Source organism: Anas platyrhynchos, chromosome 1 (assembly GCF_047663525.1).
Source record: "Anas platyrhynchos isolate ZD024472 breed Pekin duck chromosome 1, IASCAAS_PekinDuck_T2T, whole genome shotgun sequence".
Lineage (NCBI taxonomy): Eukaryota > Metazoa > Chordata > Aves > Anseriformes > Anatidae > Anas > Anas platyrhynchos.
The window spans coordinates 75,453,036-75,471,877 of NC_092587.1; the positions used below are offsets into that span (position 1 = coordinate 75,453,036).

At 41.1% G+C, this 18,842-nt stretch overlaps 1 protein-coding gene and 1 long non-coding RNA gene across 4 annotated transcripts in view; one reads left to right on the forward strand and one right to left on the reverse strand.

The window, feature by feature from the left end:
• The window catches only part of RASSF8 (Ras association domain family member 8), a 91,021-nt gene extending 81,508 nt beyond the window's left edge, over positions 1-9,513 (reverse strand). For 2 of the 3 annotated variants that reach the window (XM_027450015.3, XM_027450013.3), the window contains exon 1: positions 9,373-9,510. The gene's annotated coding sequence lies outside the window, so the exon portion shown is untranslated. Of the gene's footprint in view, positions 1-9,372 lie in introns of all 3 variants that reach the window. The other variant, XM_027450014.3, reaches the window with a different exon arrangement.
• A 114-nt stretch (positions 9,514-9,627) lies between these two features.
• Positions 9,628-11,740, forward strand: LOC119716369 (uncharacterized). Its single transcript, XR_011811181.1, has 2 exons — positions 9,628-9,750; positions 9,887-11,740. It is a non-coding gene; the product is annotated as an uncharacterized lncRNA (long non-coding RNA).
• Positions 11,741-18,842: the final 7,102 nt, after the last annotated feature.

Genomic DNA, 18,842 nt, shown 5'->3' on the forward strand with positions numbered 1-18,842 from the left:
CGTTGGCTCCATTTCACACATGTGCTTGGAAGCACATCTTTCCTCATAAGCCCCAGACTTGAAACAGAAGTCCTGTTGAGCCTGAGCCTCTAACAAGGGGCCATGGTCCATAGCTAGGAAAGCTATGGACCTAGCTAGTTAGCTAGGAAAGCACTCTGTATTCACAGAAACAGCCTGCCTGTGTTGCCCAGATTGAGCAACAATATGCGTTTTTGAGAACTGGGGGTTGACAAGAAACATCCCAGCTTCCCAGACATTACCCACCTTTTTCATGTCAGAGAAGGTTTTACAGCAGGAACATTGGGAGGACACTTCAGCTCATGCAGCATGGTCTTCCCTCATTTCATTGTGTATTCTATTATAGCAGAACTGTCTTCTGCCTACCACATGCTTAATGTCTCCGGGAGAAAGAAACTGACTCTTAAAAACAGCAAAAAACATTGAATACTATGCTCATCCGTACTAGTCATGATGAAAATGGAGATTAATTTGAAATTTTATCTTCCAAAGTATAGTTTGTCCTGAGATCATGATAGGTTATTAAAGTAAATCATAGTCAGGAAGCATACAGATAACGAATTATTTAGGCTTCTGCATAAAAGCTTAGGATGAAAAGTGCAGAGGGCACTACAAAATAGGGAAAAATATCTTTCACATGTATATTTAAATAAATCCAGTCATCTTTACTACTACCCACATAATTAAAGCAAATACGTTTTTAGAAAAGTTGAGGTAAATCATTTAAGTCTTTCAGAAGAGAAGACTTGTTTAGAGGTAACACTATTTCTCAAGCAATTAGAAAGTCCTAAGTCTGACAAAACTTCATTATAATTCCTTCTATCTATATTACACTTATAGCACATAAAAACAAACACACACACACACCAATATAAGTCATTAGCATTTTCTACACAAAAAGAGTTTGAACTTGCATGCTCTTACTATAGCAGTGGTTTATGCTTAGAGTGAGAATTAGGGCTTCTATTACAAGTAACATGGGAATACTGTAATATGCAAGTATAACCACTGTGCTGACTTACCTCTGCTGAGGACAGATATTTTTGCAGTGACAAGTAATAGACATAGAATACATCCACCTGCCATAAGCATTTTCGTATTAGATTCAAGATTTAAAAAGTTAAGGAATTTGACTGCTGCACATCTGTAATGGTTGATATTTCTAAGCAGCTCACTCCTGGAAAAATAATTAAAGGTGAAGAGTGAGAGGGTAAAGCAGCAGATAGGTGAAACTAAGCATCTTGTCAAGAAAGATTAGAGGTCAGTGAAGGACAATGTGAGAGAGGGGAGCAATTCTGGAAAATTCCTGGCTTGAGTTTCCTATCAGGATAAGGCAGATTGCTGCCCAAAACAAACAATCTTCTGAGGGGCAGAGGGAATGAGTCCTGACAGGATGTCAGAATCACAAGCGGACAGGTGCTCAGTGTAAGCTAAAACCAGCTCCAGGCTGGGGAAATGGCAAAGCAAGCGTCCCCCCACCCCTGGCCCCGAACAGCTGGGCAGTGGGGGAGTTAAAGGCATATCTCTATCTGCAGCTGTGAGATTTGAAGAGAGCATTCCAGTATCTCTCCCTCCCTTCCAAAAACAAATACTACACTGCTACCACAAACACCTTTAAGGCTCATGAACAAGTATTTAGGAAGAGTCAAACAGAGGGAAGTGGCACAGAGCACACAAACAGTCCATTCCAAATTAGAAGCGTTAACAGAAGGCTAGCAGGTGCCGTGGGAAATTGGCAATGCGGAGTTTAGGACAGCACATTTTAAAGAGGCACAATGCAAACTGTACATTGACCAACGCAGACAAGGGGAGGCAATGATCGGCTACAAAGTCACCCATAATGGCCGATGCAGGAAGGGGACTATGCTGGGCCCGGGACTCAGCAGGCCTGCGCTGTGACTCCAGCTCTGCCAGTGCCATACCGTGGGGGCAGCCCACTGGCCGCATGCTCCCGCCATGAGAGGAGGACAGGGCTCATCTCTGGCCAGGCATTCGAGCAGGACCTGGCAATACAGGTCAGGATTTCATGCAAGGCCTCCTGTTACAGTAGTATTACTGTAACATCTCATTGCTGATGATTTGTTTTGCAGTGCCTCAGAACAGAAGACTGGCAAGCCCTGAGAAACTGAACACCCAAAAACTGTCTTGCTAAAAGTTTAAATAAATCAAAACATGCCACTTGAATACCTTATAAAGCATGGTTCTTAGCTTATGGTGAGAGCCCAGCTCCCTGTCACCTTATCTAGGAAGAATGAGCCTCTTCCCTTTGCTCCTGATACAGAACATGACCCCTTGTGCACAGGGCTTCGGTTTATTGACAGCAGACACAATCTAGCCTTCCCTTATGGCTCTTCCCTCCTCTTAAAGGTATGCCCCCTTATCTTCTAGACTTGCCTACAGAGTCAGCAAGCTTCACTGCCTCATTAAAAAGCAAGGGGCAGATAATCAGCTTTTCCTACTGGTAAGCAGCAAGCCTTGGGAAGAATATTATCTTGAGTTACAATGATGGACTGAGTTTTTTTGCACTAGATCACCCTTGCAGATATCTTGTATCTACTTGTATTAAAAGGCCTCTGAGAAAGTTCTTTGACAATCTCATGCAGCATAGTTTAATCCCATGGACTGCTGCTGTCTTTTATATTAAGTTGGTTGCTTTCTGGTCTGCTCTTGGGAAAGAAGGAAAGGTCACATACCACAGATAAGCTTTTCACATATCATTTCATTTTGTCACCCCCTCCCCCTAAGTCTTCCATTCTTGGAAGGCGCAAAGCCCAAACACTTTTATTTACATTGTATCTCAGTTTGAAACAAAAGCAAAATTTAAAATATGAGTAAACAAGTAAGCTGGTAAACAAGCACAGGAACTGCAGTACAGCAACACTGGTAATAAGAAAATGACTTCTCTATTCAGACTATTTTGTAAATTCTTGTTAATTCAGTCATTTTCTGACAGATCTTCTTCACCGGAACAAGTCCTAATGAAAGATTTCACTAAGCTATTTCCCAGCTCCTTCAAAATCATTGTTCCCTTGTATGATAAATAGCCTTTGTTATCTCTTTGGAGTATCAGGTTACCAATTCCAATCCCATTAATAGCATGAAAGCACTGCGCTGTATTCAATGACTGTTACTCCTGTTGCTCGTCTGTGCCAATTCCACTACTTGAAATACACAGCATCAAGCATGTAGCTATTCATTAAAAGTTTCTGTCCTCACTCCCAATGACACCAGTGCAAAGGCTTTGATTGACCTGAAGCCTTGGATGAAACCCAAAGCAAGCATTTATACCAGGGGAGCAATTCTGATGAGTGAGAACATGCTTAAAAGAGCCACACAATCACTTTCTGATGGGCATGGATAAGGGCATTCCATTACTGCCATATGTTTCTCTTAGCATGCCAATTATTCTAGGTAGTGTGGCTAAATTAATATTGCTAGCCATACAACCTCAAAGGTGCATTTAAGCTATTGGTACCTTGATTCCCAATATCGTCTTTTATACCTTATTAGTTCTGGCATCTTTCTACTTTCTTCTTCAGAAAGAGTCTGACACGTGCAGACATCTCCTGAGTTCATTACTGGTTTTCTTTCCTTCGCATGTTACATAGAAGCAGAAGAACCAAGACAAGGATCAGAGATCTCACAGGCCTTCAAAAGACACTTACCAAGAGACCAGGCAAATTTATTAAAGAACAGGGGGAAAAAAAATGCTCTCCCCCCTATTGTAATTGAAAATTGCTTTCTTTATCCCCCCCCCCCCCCCCCACACACACACACACACACTTAATACCACACTAATCAGAATTAACATTAGCATTAGTCTAATGGAGAATAGCTATGAATTCGCTAAGTGCCAAGTTACATGCTATGGCTTTAAGCTTAGTATTAACAAAACCCACAAACTGACAATATCTACTTTTTCTAAAGGAACAAAGAATGCTTTGCTCTCAACTTCTGTAGGAGGCTGTCACAACCAGTATAAGCACAGCGGGAAGGAGGGAAGGGGGGATAAGCAAAAGCTGGCATGATTTGCTGAAGATTCCCATACAGGCTAGTGACAAGAACAACAGACCCTCCAACTCCTGAAGCCACACTGTCTCCCCACTTTGGCACAGATGCAAAACATCTGGCTGCCCAGTGGAATTACAGACTTTCCTTATCCGTGCTCACAAAACTGCTGACTGACAATAAAATGCAAAGTTTCAAAAGGTTGCTCCGGAAACTCCAAATCCCCTTTGAACAACGGCTTAAAAACATTGTCAAACACTTCAGAAGTCAAAAAGTCTTCTAGCAAAAAGCTTTCAGTTCAGTTGAAACAAAAGGAAGTTAGAGATCCTAAGATTAAAGGGAAACTCACAATAAAGCACCACCACTGCCTCGCCATTTTAAAACTGGATGATCCAGAGACACAGCAAGGTGCATGCTGGAAATACATCATTGTGCACTGTTGCAGGAAGGGAAATGAGACAAAGTTACACCTAGTATAGCTTGCAAATGGAATAAATGAATTCAGACTACAACCTCAGCCCTCAAGCAAGGGCAGAAGCTGAATAGAAGTCAGTTACATTATGCATTTTGAGAGGAAAAGGAATGGAAGTTTCTAGAAGAGGCAGTAAAGCATTAAAACACGACATCTCAAAATACCAACAATTGCCGACAACAGGCAGAAAGAACTCTCTTCTCAGAAGCGTGTCTCATCACAATACGAAGGCAGGAGTAATACTACAGCAGACAACAACATCCACACTTGCCTATAGAGCTGTACCATTTGTTTGTTGATGTAAGAACAAATACTAGAGCATCTCACAATTTTTCAAGGCTCAAGCATCTTCTTAGTGTACCTGCATGACCATATTCCATTCATAAAGGAACTTAAACCCTCTTAAATGAAAAACATATTACTGTTTCAACAGTATTAGACCCAATCCTCAAAATCAATGTTAGTCCCACACCAAAAAATTTCGAGAACACTCAGAAGTTATCACTAGTTCCTTATAGTCTCCCTGTTAAGATTCCCCTGATTTCCAGTATCTGGAACTATTGAAAACACACAGGGCACAATTTTAAGATTCATTGGCAACTATGAGTTGAGATCTATCTTACACAGTGGACTCAGACATAAGAACTTAAAGAAAAATGTAAATTATAATACTTGGAATTAGTAGCATACTCTTGTATCATAATATACGTACATGTACACAGTTTCCATTTTTGTTATTTTAAACTTTGTTACCAGGGGTTGAACTACAGAATATCTCCGAAACTTCAACTGATACATTACAATATAATTGACTCCAATATTAAGACAGGTGACTTTACTGCTAGTGTTTTGGAACTAGACTTAATTCAGCAATGTATTGTGTTCAGCTACCTTCGCAAGCACTTGAGTGGTTTGTTAAATATCCCATATACTTTAGGAAAAAAAATGCTAATAACATTTATTCATTTGAATTATAGATCTGGTTTATTGCACATGAAAAGGAAACTACAGAATTGACCTTCTGTCCTCATTACCATTCTTCCCTTCTTGTGCTAAAGATAGCATAGAGAGTAAAAATAAATAAATCCTCAATAGCATTAGGAATTAGACAATGTCATGTTGAAAGATACCCTAAATGATGAGCCTTATCTGTTCTTGCTGGCTGGGATGGCAGGGGGCTCTTAGGGGGAAGGCAGCATTTAAGTGTTCTCTAGGTGGTCTCTTCGTAGCCAGCTCCATTTCCAGCTGTAATTGCTCGTCAGCCCTAACTGGATGACTGAACACTCTGGAATAGCTCAACAAAGTATTTAAACAGATGGATGGTACAGGCCACTGGAACAAAACTCGTTTTTTCTCTGGCCATGGCTCTCTTTCAGCACATTCCTTTGAAGTCTGTGCCACTGAGGAATCAACAACAGCTGAGAAACATGTGTTATCATACAACATTGAGCACAGCAACAATATTGCACAGCAAGACACTTTTGTTCAATAACCCCAGACTATAGGGAAGCATTACAATGCTTTTTGTTATTGGTAAACCCTTTTTCCAAGCACAAGAAAGTAAACAGATTCCTCCCCCCTGTAAGTAGTAACTCTAGGTAAAAAGGTGAATTAAGCACATTTCTGAAGAGCCTCCCTTCCAAAAACTTACAGCATGCATCTTCTCAATTCCTCTCAAACATAATCACCTATCTCCGTATTTATGTTACCACAACAACAACCAGAAGCTTACAGAGATTGAGCAAGAGTAACAGCAGATGTGACAAGTCCTTATAAGCTATAGCTCAAATCCATTTTCCTTTCCCAGCAGGGTAAGGTCTCTGATCTCAATTTAGAGGGTAAAGAACCAGGGCGAGCAGAAGCACTGCGCAGCTTGGCATGCACAGGCAGTTCTGCCCTCTCCCCATATTTTCATCGGTACAGAGAGAGATGCCATACAATCCTCACAATAGTAAGAGTAGAAAACAACGTGACTATCCTTTCATTAGCCAGCAAAACTATTATTGTCAAAATGTGAAATCACCATACACTTTGCATGGGGTTTTAAAGGATAAAAAGAAATTAGTTATTTGTGGAACTGAATCTGTACCTAGACTGAGCTGTCCACAGCGTGAGAGCAAGGAGCTAGCTACATGCATAGGCAGGAGGACAGCAAGTTATAACCTACAGCTGATGAAGCTGCATAACAGCAAGTTTCTACAGAATCAAGTCTCTCATTCAGAGCAGAGAGAACTACTTGCAACAGGATAGAGCCTTGTATTTACACAGCATACAAATATCAAATGCTACAGGAAGGCAAGCACTGAGATTATAGTATGTCCTGTTATATTGTAGAGTCACATCTCCTGGCTTGAGAAAGTTAAAAGAAAAATCTAACATTTCAAACAAGCCCTAGAAAACCACACAGCATTTACATTTAATTTCTAGATAGAGATCTTAAAGACTTAAGAACCCAAGCAGAGACCTAAAATTAGAAAGCAAACAGAAAACCCCACATGCACTAAGCCAATCTCATAATTACAGAGTTAAAAAAAAAAAAAGCCAGAAAATGCATGCATTGCACTGAGTGGGGTCCTCAGCCCAGCCCCCATGAGATAATCCTCTACCCTGCAATTAAATCTCATGGGGTTTCTTTCTGCAGAGCAGTAACTATCAAATTCACACACCGATTAGGTACCATGGATGAAGCATGCACTGATATCTCGAAGTTATACAGGGGTTAAAAGGAAACACTCTCAAAACTTTTACAGCAATGCAAAGTCTTGTGCACTGTCACTCAAAATGAATGCTGATTATCAAGAGTTCTGCTTTACAACTTCCTAAGAGCAAATATTAGCACAAGAGTAACTATCACCTGACTAGCATTCAAAATATTACCACTAAACAGCAATATATTTGCACATAATTATTCTTAAAATCATGCGTAAGAGTACTTAGAGATTCCGTAAATCTCCATATCCTATGAGGTGCAGGTAGGAAGACAGCTTAGGTAAAGGGCATACTGCCATTCGATGGCAGAAGCAGGAACAGGACCCATGATCCTCAGCTCTCAGCACTGAACTTGAGCAGCTCCGTCTCCTGCTTTCCAGCTAACGCGTTCCTCTCCAAAGCTTCTCTCAAAAGGGTTTAAGAAGTAATGCTAATCATCTTAATTTGTCTCTTTGGAATTATTGGTGGTGTTTCCAGACACAGTCCATGGTACAGTTTTAAGAGACAAACTTCTTGTTAATGTTACTTGCTATTTTTCCCCGATCCCAGAGATTTTAATCTTTTTCTTTCCTAGATGAAAATGAACAACCACAGTCAAATTCTGTTATGTTTGTGGTGGTGGGAAGGATGGAGAGGCTATCTTAGCTCTTACAGTTGGTCCTAAAGAGCATGCAGCTGAACACTAGAAATGACAAGCAGTTATTTCTATTCCCTCACAGCAAAAAAAAAAAAAAAAAAAAACACATTGAATTTGCAATGAATTGCTAAGACACAAGAGGAAATACTTCTTGTTTAATATCCAGCCTATTTTCTAATTAGATATTAAAGTTCAATATGAAATTGTATTTCCTCCCGTTCTTAGAGAAGGCGGAGAAGGGGGTGTTGGACTTACTTTGCAATTTAACCTTGTGGTCTTTAGGAATGACATCTATCAGGGGAGGTAACAACACAACCCAGGACTACACTCCTTCAATTCTGACCTAAGGAGTTCACATTATTGGTAAACTCTATTTTTCTAACATCAGGCTTTGCTTTTACAGCACAACACAATCACAACACTACCCAGCACAATTAACTGAGAGCACCAAAGCCCTTAAACAGGTGTCAAGCAACTGATTGACTTACTCTGCACAACACATCCTTCATCTGAATGCGTGACGCTGACTGGAGATGAGACAGAAGCTTGTGAAGTCCAAGCCAGACTTCAAAAGCCACACCACAGAGCTTTCTGTCATGGGTGTAGGTAGTTCCCAACTATTCTGCTAATGGGGCAAGCTCTGACACAACTGCAATTTTCAGATGTAAAGCGTGACAGGTGTCATTCCAGAGGGGACACAGAAATCCATAACCTTCCCCCCTTCGGATTCTCCCCGGCAACAAAGCCCACAAGCCACAGACCCACACCCTGCTTCACTGGCACGTGAAACCAGCACCCCACCGACAGGCGCACGGCTTGGCATACGCCGAGCTACGACAACAGCCCCAAACAGCCCCAGGACCAGACCTCCGCACCAGTGCTGCAGGGCGGCACGAACCAAGGACCAGAGCCCACTGCCATGCCCTGTGGAGCTGGTGCCTCCTGACCGTCCCGCTGCTGAAGCTCTTCTCATCAGTGCTCTCCCCTCCACCCAAACATAAATAAATAAATAAATAAACAAACCTCATGCATTCCCTGCTGGCAAAACAGCTTTTCTTTTAATTTTTTTCTCAGTGGGGGAGAGAAAGGGGAAAGGAAGGGTTGGGACAGGAATAAAGGAGATTAATCATGAAACCAACCGGCACTGTCTGCATAGAAGGGGGGGGGGAAGGGGGGGGAGGGGGGAAACACCAAAACCAAACAGTCCACGTTGCAAAAAAAAAAAAAAAAAAAAACAAAAAAACAGAAAGAGGGGAAATTATCCCGCTGGGGACAGCTAGCGAGGAGGATAAGAAGTCCTGCGAAGGCTTCCCCGAGCACGAAGAGCTGCCCAACTCCGCTCGCAAGGGCGCCGAGCAGCACCCTCGACGGAGGGAAGGACGGAGACCAAACGCCGGGCAGGGAACGGGAAGGGAGAAGCGCAGGGGCAGGGAAGAGCCAGGCGGGCGTGAGGGGGAAAGAGAGGGAGGAAGGAGGAAAACAGAGCCGAGGGCAGCGGGCAGCCAGCTCTCCCCCGCCGCGCACTCACCGCTCCGCCGCCGGCCGCCCGTCCCGCGGCGGCTCCGGGCAGCGCCAACGGCCCCAACGGCCGCGGCCCCGCCTCTGCCCCGCGGGGAAACGGGGCGGGGGGACCGGGGGCTCGGCTCGGCTCCGCCCGGCCCCGCCGAGGGCGGCTGCGGGGGGGGACGTGCGCGGCCGCCCCCGCCTCCTTCCTGCCTCTGCCCCGCTCCCCTTCAGCGGGGGAGCCATGTAACGGAACTGGGACGCCAGCGCGGCATTGTGGGAGCTCTTAAAGCCGCAGCCGCACGCCCACCGCCGGCCCTGAGGCACCGGGGACGGGACGGGACCGAGCGGCGGGGCCGCGGGTTGGCGGCGGTGGGGCCCCGGGGAGGCCGGGCCCCCTAAGGCGAGGAGGAGGAAGGATAGGGAGACCCCCAGCTGGGACCTGGAACTGGGTTCTGTTGCTCCCTCTCTTTCCTTTTTTTTTTTTTTTTTTTTTTTTGAAAATTTTCTCTCTCTCTGACTTTTGCCTAATGTTTCAGTGTTTCTGGGAAGAGTGAGAATAAGTGACTGAAACGTGGAAAGCCGGCAGTCAGTGTTCGCTATTGTTTCCTGCGTTGGGCTTTTGATGATGGAAAACTCCCTGAGGGGAAAAGAACAAAACAAAACAAAACAATCCCAGGGCAGCAAAGAATCTTGAGCAAGAGGCTATTTTTGGCTGAAAGTTTAGAATAAGAACTTTTGATCAGTTCTGTGATTGTACAGCTTGGAATAGGAAGATGACTGTTTCTAAGGCGAAAAGAAAAAAAAAAAAAGAACTTGAGAGCTGTGATTCACAGACTTTACTGCTGTCTACGAATGTTCGTGCTGGGTCTGCTCTCAGCTGCCTGCAGTGGTGACACCTGGCTCTTCGTGGGGCTGGTGGCCTTCCCAAAACATCCCCTGGACGACGTCCAGAGGCTGGGAGACACTGATGGTTTGGGAAGGAACCTCTCCAAGAGAACTCCTTCGGCTGTTCCTTTTACCACTGTTAACGATGTTCTGCACCATTCTTCATGGCTCAGAAGCGCAGCGTGGCACACTTTGATCAAAATGCAAGCACAGAAGTATCTGCAAGATTTGGGCTTGGGGATGCTTCTACAAATATTTCTAGTTGGTGTGGATGTTGCATTGCAATCACATCATAACCGTACCACTGAGCACATTTTTCATAAGCACGCCTGGCAAGGCAAAGTTCCTGCTGAAACTGTTTTCTGGAGACAGGGATGACACTTTTAGGTGTGACCTGCACCTAGGCCTTTCATCCTCTTTTTTAGATGGGAGGAGGTGCTAAGCAGTCTGTGTGAAAGGCCTGAAGCACACGAAATGAGGTATGGTTAGGAAGAAATTACAAATATTTGTGTATAGAATCATAGGATATCCCAAGTTGGGCATCTGTCATGTGATCTACATGGTCAGCTACATACACACCTTAAGAAAAACAAATGCTAGAGAGATACCTCTGGCAATGCTGTTGGTGACCAGTTTTCCAGTAGTCTACAGGATGAGATTTGTTTTTGGAGCTAGAAAGAGCCCTGACATTTCTCATATTCTAATGTTTTATTTTCTGTGCTTCCCTCTTGTAATGTAGTTTTTAAAGGCACTGAATATAGCACGTGTCCACTTCTTCAAAATAAAGTACATGAAATTTCAGAGCAATTTTTGCATTGATAAGCCAAGTATGTCCAGGGAGGGCATCAAATACATTTTCAGGAGTGATTTTTTTCCCTGTCAAAAATGGAAAACTTTGGAGAGGTGAGGTGGTTTAAAAAAGGAGGAAAAACAAATCTCTGTGTTGGGATCATGTAAACATGTAGCATTGACCAAGGTTAGCTCTGAGGGGGAAGATGACTGCAGCCATTTAAGAAAAATGGGGGAAAATAGCCTCAAGTCCAGCCGTAAAATAAGGCTAAAATTGCATAAATACCTCCTCCACTATGTAACACAGCAGCCTGGTTGTTCTTTCAGCCATACTGAAAGAACAAGACACTGTTTCTCCAGAAATTTATGAGGAAGATATGATGGAGTGATGCTTAATTATACCGACCAAGGACAAGACTTTGTGTAGTTGTAGGATGTCTCTGCTGTGGCAGTCAGTTCCTGGCTCCCAATGCCCACCCCAATTGTTTCCTAACTTAATTGCACTATATTATAATCCTAAAATAATTTGTTTCATTCACCTTGAGTCACTCCTTGCTTTGTACATTGCTAGAGAAGGATATGGACTCTAATTTAGTAAAGCAGTCAAGCACATCCTTACATTTACATGGAAATCCTGAGAACCTAACCAGAGACTGTTTTCTGTTTGTTTTGTTTTGTTCTGTTCCGTCTTTTAATGATCTGGATCACTGATTGATGTATTTGGAGATAGATTTCTCATAGGAATCCTGCTACCTGTTTACAAAAGAGGTAATTAAAGTGCCCTACGCAGGGAGTAAAGGCACCCTTGATGCTGGCACTGAGCATCGCACACAGAACTCCTTCCACCACACAGGCACACACGCACAGAGTCTTGCACATATGTTCTTAATGATGATAAAAAGGAGAAAATAGGCCCACATGCTTTTTGGTTATGTAAGCTTTCCAAGAATTATGCCTTTTAGACCAAAACCGGGAAGAGAATGTTTCTGAGGTTCCTTAATTTCCTCCTCTGCTTGATCTGATCTTCAGCTACCACTGCCCTTCCCACTGTCATTTCACCTTGGAGAAATACAGTGTCTCAGTGGACTCTTTAAATGTAATCCACACTATAAAATCAGCCTCATTCAGAACAGAAACAGCTATGAGTAATCAGCACAGCTTTCAGTGTCATGTATTTGCAGTAAACTCTTCATGGTCAGAATAAAGCAACTCTGTCTCCGCAAATGCTTTCTTGAGAAGAAATAAAGTAGGTCTGGATTCAGCAAATTATTTAACTATGTCCATATATTTAAGGATGTGAATACTCTCACTGGGACTACTTGCATGTTCAAAGTTATGCATGTGCTTAAGTACTTTCTTGAATTGGATCCATAGCAAATAAATCTGACCCGATACTCAACGAGCAGAAAAACAAGCTAATTTGGGGGAACAGGGTAAATTTATGTTCTGTAGTCTTATTTGCTTTACTTTAAAATGAACATTTCAAGAGGCTGATTTTTTTTTTTTTTTTTTTTTTTAATGAATATGCAGTCTGAAATTCAGGGGAAGCAAACAGACTTCAAATTAGAATTTAAGTTAAGGGCATTCTTCAAGCTCTTTTTTCTTAGTTTTGTTGTTCTGTTTAGTTAGTGTTTATTTCTTGGAGTACAAAGAGAAATAATTCCTTGTTTCTCCTCCAGATTTTCTAGATCTTGTTATTTGCTGTTTATTGAGTAACATGCTGCATCAGATATAAAGGGCAATGCAATCTCTGTCTTAAAATATTTGAAATACAAAAGACTGATTTTCCAAGATGTAAAATAGGTTCAATTTTCACTTCACACAGCAGATCTTATGTGCTCCCAGAGACTTGTAGGTTTTGAGACTTAGTTCCGCATAATAAATCCAAATTAATTCAAACAAAAAAGGAAATCCAGACCAGACTCCTCTTTCCTGACCTGGCCATGTATGTTAACTCAAATTAATTGGTTAGGAGTGAATGACAATCAATGACATCCTATCTAGAGATGTATAAACAACTATTTAAAGGTGGGCTTTAAAAGAGGAGAGGCCTAATCAAGGGGAAGGATTCACACAGGAAAGACATTAAAGGTAAGGATTTGGAACAGCAGTGAAAATGTTCAATTTCCATCATAAGCTCATATGCCTCCTGCTTCTTCCAACCTGGGAAAGCCAAATTAAACCTTCGTGCAATTACTTCCAACTTCCCTGCATTCACACTGCATTTGCAGTTGGTGTCTCCTCTTAAGAAGTGCAAGGGCGTCATTTCTCTACCTCCAAGAGTTACAGGTCCATCAGGCAAGGTATTCATTATTCTGATTAATGCACAGGAAAAGGAATCACGTAGTCCTTATTCTATCTGTTAATCAATAAATGGCTCTTTATCTCTCTTTTTTCCTTGATTAATAAAAAGTCATCTTCTTTCAGAGAGGGCTTGTGAAGCTCAGTTCAATCACGTTAGAGGAATATGTTGTAATTGATGCATGTGTGTCAGAGGAGTGAAACATTGCTAGTGGACCTATTTATCACTGGCCTATTTAAATTAATAACTATCTGGTGTGGTCAGCTGCAAACCATAATTTGTAAAGTATTTTAGTTCCATCTTTAGGAAAAAAAAAAAAAAAGTAGGTTCATAGTTGTTATGGTTACAAAGGAAAGCAAGAAAGGTATGAACCTTGACAGTTCCAAAACCAAAATGCAAATAAGAGCATTAAATAAATATCTAAATATCATATGATTTAGGAGGGAAGTCACCAATATTAGCCTTCAGATATTTCATTTGACTTTGAATCACAATGAAATGCTTTGACTACTAAGTTTTACTTTGAATCATCTCTTTGCTAAATCTTGGCAAAAAGTGTCAATATAAATCTCAAGAAATTTGGAAGGCAGAGAATGAATTACTGTAGCTCTTATAAAGCACGGGCAGATATCAACTAAAGCAAATAAATACCCCTGTGGGAACTCACATTAGTCTTCCCTAGTGAAGCTAAATGGTGGCAGTGCCACTACTCAAAGGATTGAGGAAAAACCTGAAGATCAAACTAGCTAAAATGAGCCTTCTGTTGAAGATATGATTTAGGAAAGAAAAAAAATCACACCTTAAAAATGCAATCTGATGACAAGGATGAAAAATGTTGATTTTAACTGGGAGTGAATGATAACAAAAAGATTTTAATTTGGAAACCTGGAAATGTACACTTGAAATGGGTGTGCTATTTAATGTAAGAGCTCATTTGCTTGATGGCTGGAACTCTCTGCCCTTCTCTTATCAAGAAGATTCAGACAAGAATATTATTTTATAATACACAAGAAGGTCGCAAATTCTTTGTGATTACAATGCTGGTTTAACACTTTTTTTTTTTTTTTTTTTCTGTAAAATAGTGCTATTCTTTTTAGCAGAGCAGAATCTCCTCTCTTTCAAGGTGTGATACAAAACTTTTAACCTATTACGATGCCCCTCCTTGAAGCCCATATACCAGTGATATTTGAAGGGCCTATCATGGTGCTGATACTTATGATTTATTATTATTATAATTTCCAAAGTAATATATTGCTTTTGAACAGTATATTTGAATATATTTAAATCTGTTTATATATATATTCACTTTCAGTTTATAAATCAGTTTTGTTATTCTGTAAACTGGCAAAAGTATACCAAAATACATACCTACTTTTTTTTATTATACAGAAATTTCTATCATGCGTATGAAAACAAATACTAAATCCCTTTCATAGTTCTCCCTTGTCAGTAAGTTCCAGGAACCCACTTTTTCTTAGTGTACAGTACCTCATCTCCATTGAAAATGGTGGTGGGAATTACCTGTCCCCTGAAGCACCAGAATTAAGTCTAATATACTTTAAAATATAAAGAGTATAACATTTCAAAAACCCTTGAGTAATTCCAAAGCTTAAGCCCCATTTTCATAAGTAAGTTAGGGCCAGATTTCCAAAGCTTTTGGAAAATGCAAATAGATGCCTAGAAGGCTTTCAAAAGCACACATCAAAATGGAGAGGGGAAAAAAAAAAAAAAAGTATTGCCATTGTGGTTTCCACATTAAGAAATTTGAATGGGGAAAAGAAAAAAAAGAATTTTTTACTTCTCATGGATTTTTGGAAAAGCTTGGAAATCAACACTAAAACATCAGCAATCAGTATACAACAGACACTCAGAATAGATATTTTAGGTCATTCTAGCAAATCTGTCACTTTGCTTTGTAAAGTCTGTATTTAACATGAATTCAGCAGGTTAATTCCTTTGTTGAAAACAGTTCTCCTGTTGTTTTCTAAAGTTTTTCTCAGCTTCATTTCTTACTTTTGTGGCCCCCCAGCTGGGAAACATGAGAGGGTAAGATACCTGCTTTCAGCAAAGAACTGATTTCCTGATCCTTGTGACCTGAGCACACCAAGCTTCCCCACAAATAAAGAAACTGGATTACTATTTTAGGATAATTGGGTAGCTTGTTGCCTTAAAAGTTATTGGAAATCAGAGCTGTGTAAAGCACTTTCCTGGCTTTCCTGTAGTTGCCTCTTAATTGAGCACTTTGTTTTTGAGACTTTTTTTTTTTTTTTTGGTCTATTTCAGTTCCAGCTGAAGAAGAGCAAAGAGAATAAAAAAAGCAGTTTTCTGAGAAGGTTTCAAACATGTACATTATAAACTGGTTGTTATTGGGATGAAAGTTGCCTTCCTGCTGCTTTTCTTATCCCTTCTCCTCTTCCTTTTATATGGCATGGCATCTTTTTAAGTCCAAAATCTTCAAAAGAGTTGTATGCCTGTGTGAGGCTCCATCTACAAGCCGGCATGTATATACAGACCTGTGTGCATCCTCACTGGATTAGGGTTTTTTGTGTTAAACTTTTAAGAGCACGTATATTGGCTTCTTACATTTATTGGAAGTACCTACTTTACTGGTGTTACATTTAACACCCATTTAATAAAACTTCCCACTAGTTCATGCCTTGTGTTTTCCAGCTCATGAATCTCAGACTTGTAGTGCAGCACCATAATTCCTCATCCTCCTTGGGGCACTGTATGCTGGGAGCAGAGATGAGTCTGAACAGCTCAGTAGCCAGTGGATCCCCAACTTAGGAGAGGCTGTGCTGGGTCTGGGTGCTGCCCTGCAGGGTCTCTGGGGGGCTCCATGTGGAGGTGTCCCAATGGGAGCCTCCCTTGCAGAGGCTGACTGGGTGTCCTGACCCAGCCACCTCCTTGTACCTTGTACATAACCCATGTCAGGGCTCAAGTTTCCTGGCACAGGAAAGAGTAGAAAGATCTGTTGATAGCTATCAAAAGGACTATTGAGGATAAAGAAGCCTAAATAGTTTTAACAACATTCACTTGAGTAAATCTGATGATCTTGGAGACTATAGATGAAATAAAGCCTTCAAACTGCTTTGAGGTTCATAATAGTTTTATGGATGGGTGAGAACTATACCCAGGAGCTTTCTTAAAACTGTTAGGCCAGTTTTAAGAAAAGGGCACAGATCCAGATTTCTCTAGGAGCAAGTGTTTGAAAACATCCTTGGACTGGTTAAAAATTGCTTAGCTCATCAGTGGCAGAGTTGGGAAGAGTTGGGAAGCCAAGCTTCAGGCTCTGAAGTTGCATGCTCTCACTGCTGGACAGCACTAGACTGCTAAATAATCAGAGTAACTCTACAACCAAAGCTCCAGGTCTAGACACAGCCCAAGGCTAATGCCAGATGAAGCTGTGCTCTACTGCAAAGAGGTACCTCTCAAGAAGCAGTTGGACACCTCTTCCCACAGGCTGTTTTCTCTACAGCCAGCACTCGTGGGAGCATGAGAATGCTACATCTTCTGGCATCCTGAAACTAGGATGAAAGCCTCCCCTGGGCTAGTGAAAGGTTAGGGTACAACTATGCTGTGCTCACCCAAGGGACTGAAGTGAAGTCGGGAGCTACTCAAGCCATTACATAAAAGCTGTCACAGTTAACGGTGGCGTTGTCAGGTCAGGTCTTGCCTGAGATCAGGGCAAGCAAATTCACCTTTCTGAGAAATAAGCTGAACACAACGTACTTCCTTCTGTACTAGGGAAGTATTTCAAAGTAGTTATTTAAAACTGAAGCTCTGTTTCTGAATAGCAAGCCCATTCTGGTCTAGCCAGTTCCCCTTTTGTGGCTCCACAAAGCCACATTATTTTGTAACTGTGAAGGATATGTGAGCTGCACAGGGATATTACAAAGGGGGTTGTTGCTACTTGTATTCTGTCATGGTGGTGGTCATCTAAAATGCCCACCTGGAGTCCCTCTGCAGTAAGAGCTGTGTACCCAGAGTTAGGACTCTGTCTTACAGACTGTGCAGATCTGGGGAATGTCCTAAGGTAAGGAAGAATGGAGTCCTTGAAGGAGAAGTCTCTGTCCTGAAACAGTCTGCTGGTGATTTAACATGAAGATACATGTCATCTCCTGGCTATAAAACTGCAAGAGAGCTCAGATCTACATTGTTTTTCCCCAAGAGAAAATATCATGCTCCTTTATGAAAATGTAATTACAAACACTTTGATGATCATGTTCATACATATAACTGTAACTCCTGGAGAAGGGTAATTTTAATTTTGGGTCCATGACCATAATTCTTAGCAGGTACAAATCAGCATTGCTCCAGAAAGACCTGTAGCTATTTATATCAAATGAGGATTCCATTTTTAATTTTCTATACTGAGTAAAATTGAGCACTGCTTCTGATTTTGCTTTTCCTCCAGAGTTCCTTATAGCCTTAAGTGCAACCCTCCAGTAGACAGAATGATGAATATTCCAATGTCCTGAACATGACAGATTTTAATTTCTTATTAGAGAAAGCAGAGGAAGAGAAAAAGTAATAGCTTCAGAGATAATGGCTCTGTTTGTTTTTTAAGTACTTACATTAGCCTGGCAGTCTGCTATCTAACTGAATTTCATTGAAATCTGCTAATTGATGTACCTTCTTTTATTTTATCTTTTATATCAGACAGCTCACCAGTGTAGTTCAAGAAAGAATGAAAGGGATGTAAAAGCAGAAAAAGAGTCATAATGCTAAACAGAAGAAAGAAAATTAGTATTAAGTATAGGAGGTCAAAAAAAGGAATAATAGTTGTTATTGTTGTTTTTCTAAATAACTCGGCTGTAAAAGCAATCTGTTATGTGACGTGGTAGAAATCCTGTGTAGAAATTTCTAGCACAAAGACATCATATCATTTGTGCACTGAAATGTTGTAATGAAATACAAGCACGGGAGGTGTAAGTAGTCAGCCCTGTGACATTGACTAGAATAATAGTGCATGTATTCTTCTTTTCTGTAAAATCACAGCTCAAAGCTGCTTTCAAATATCTGGTCAGTAAGTAAAGGCAAACTGTGTGTCAGGCAGGAAGACAGTAAGCACACATTAAATTGATTTAGGCTGATTTTTATTCTTTCAAGGAATAGCAAGTAACCTCTAAGCTCTCTGTTTTTCTGACCCATCCCTGACTTCTTCTGCTGTTTGTTTGCTTTTTCATGTCACTCAGTTTGTGTAATGCTTAAATAAAAAGATGGAATGATCTTTTGTGCTTGGTCACTTTTAATTTGTTTTCTACAAGCTGCACTTACAGGCAGTAGAGTTATAAGGATTCTAATTCTAAGGAAAGCTGAAAAATAGAAGGTCTTGAATAAGACTGACTTATTTTTAGGTATTGTAGCAGAAAAGGGTTTCTCAACTAATTAGCTGTCCTTTCAACCAAAGAAAGAAACGAAGAGTCAATCTGTTGTAAGATAATCGTTCTGTTTATCTGTGCTGTACAAACACTGCTTGTAAAGTAATGATAAACCCTTTGCACTTCACGGTT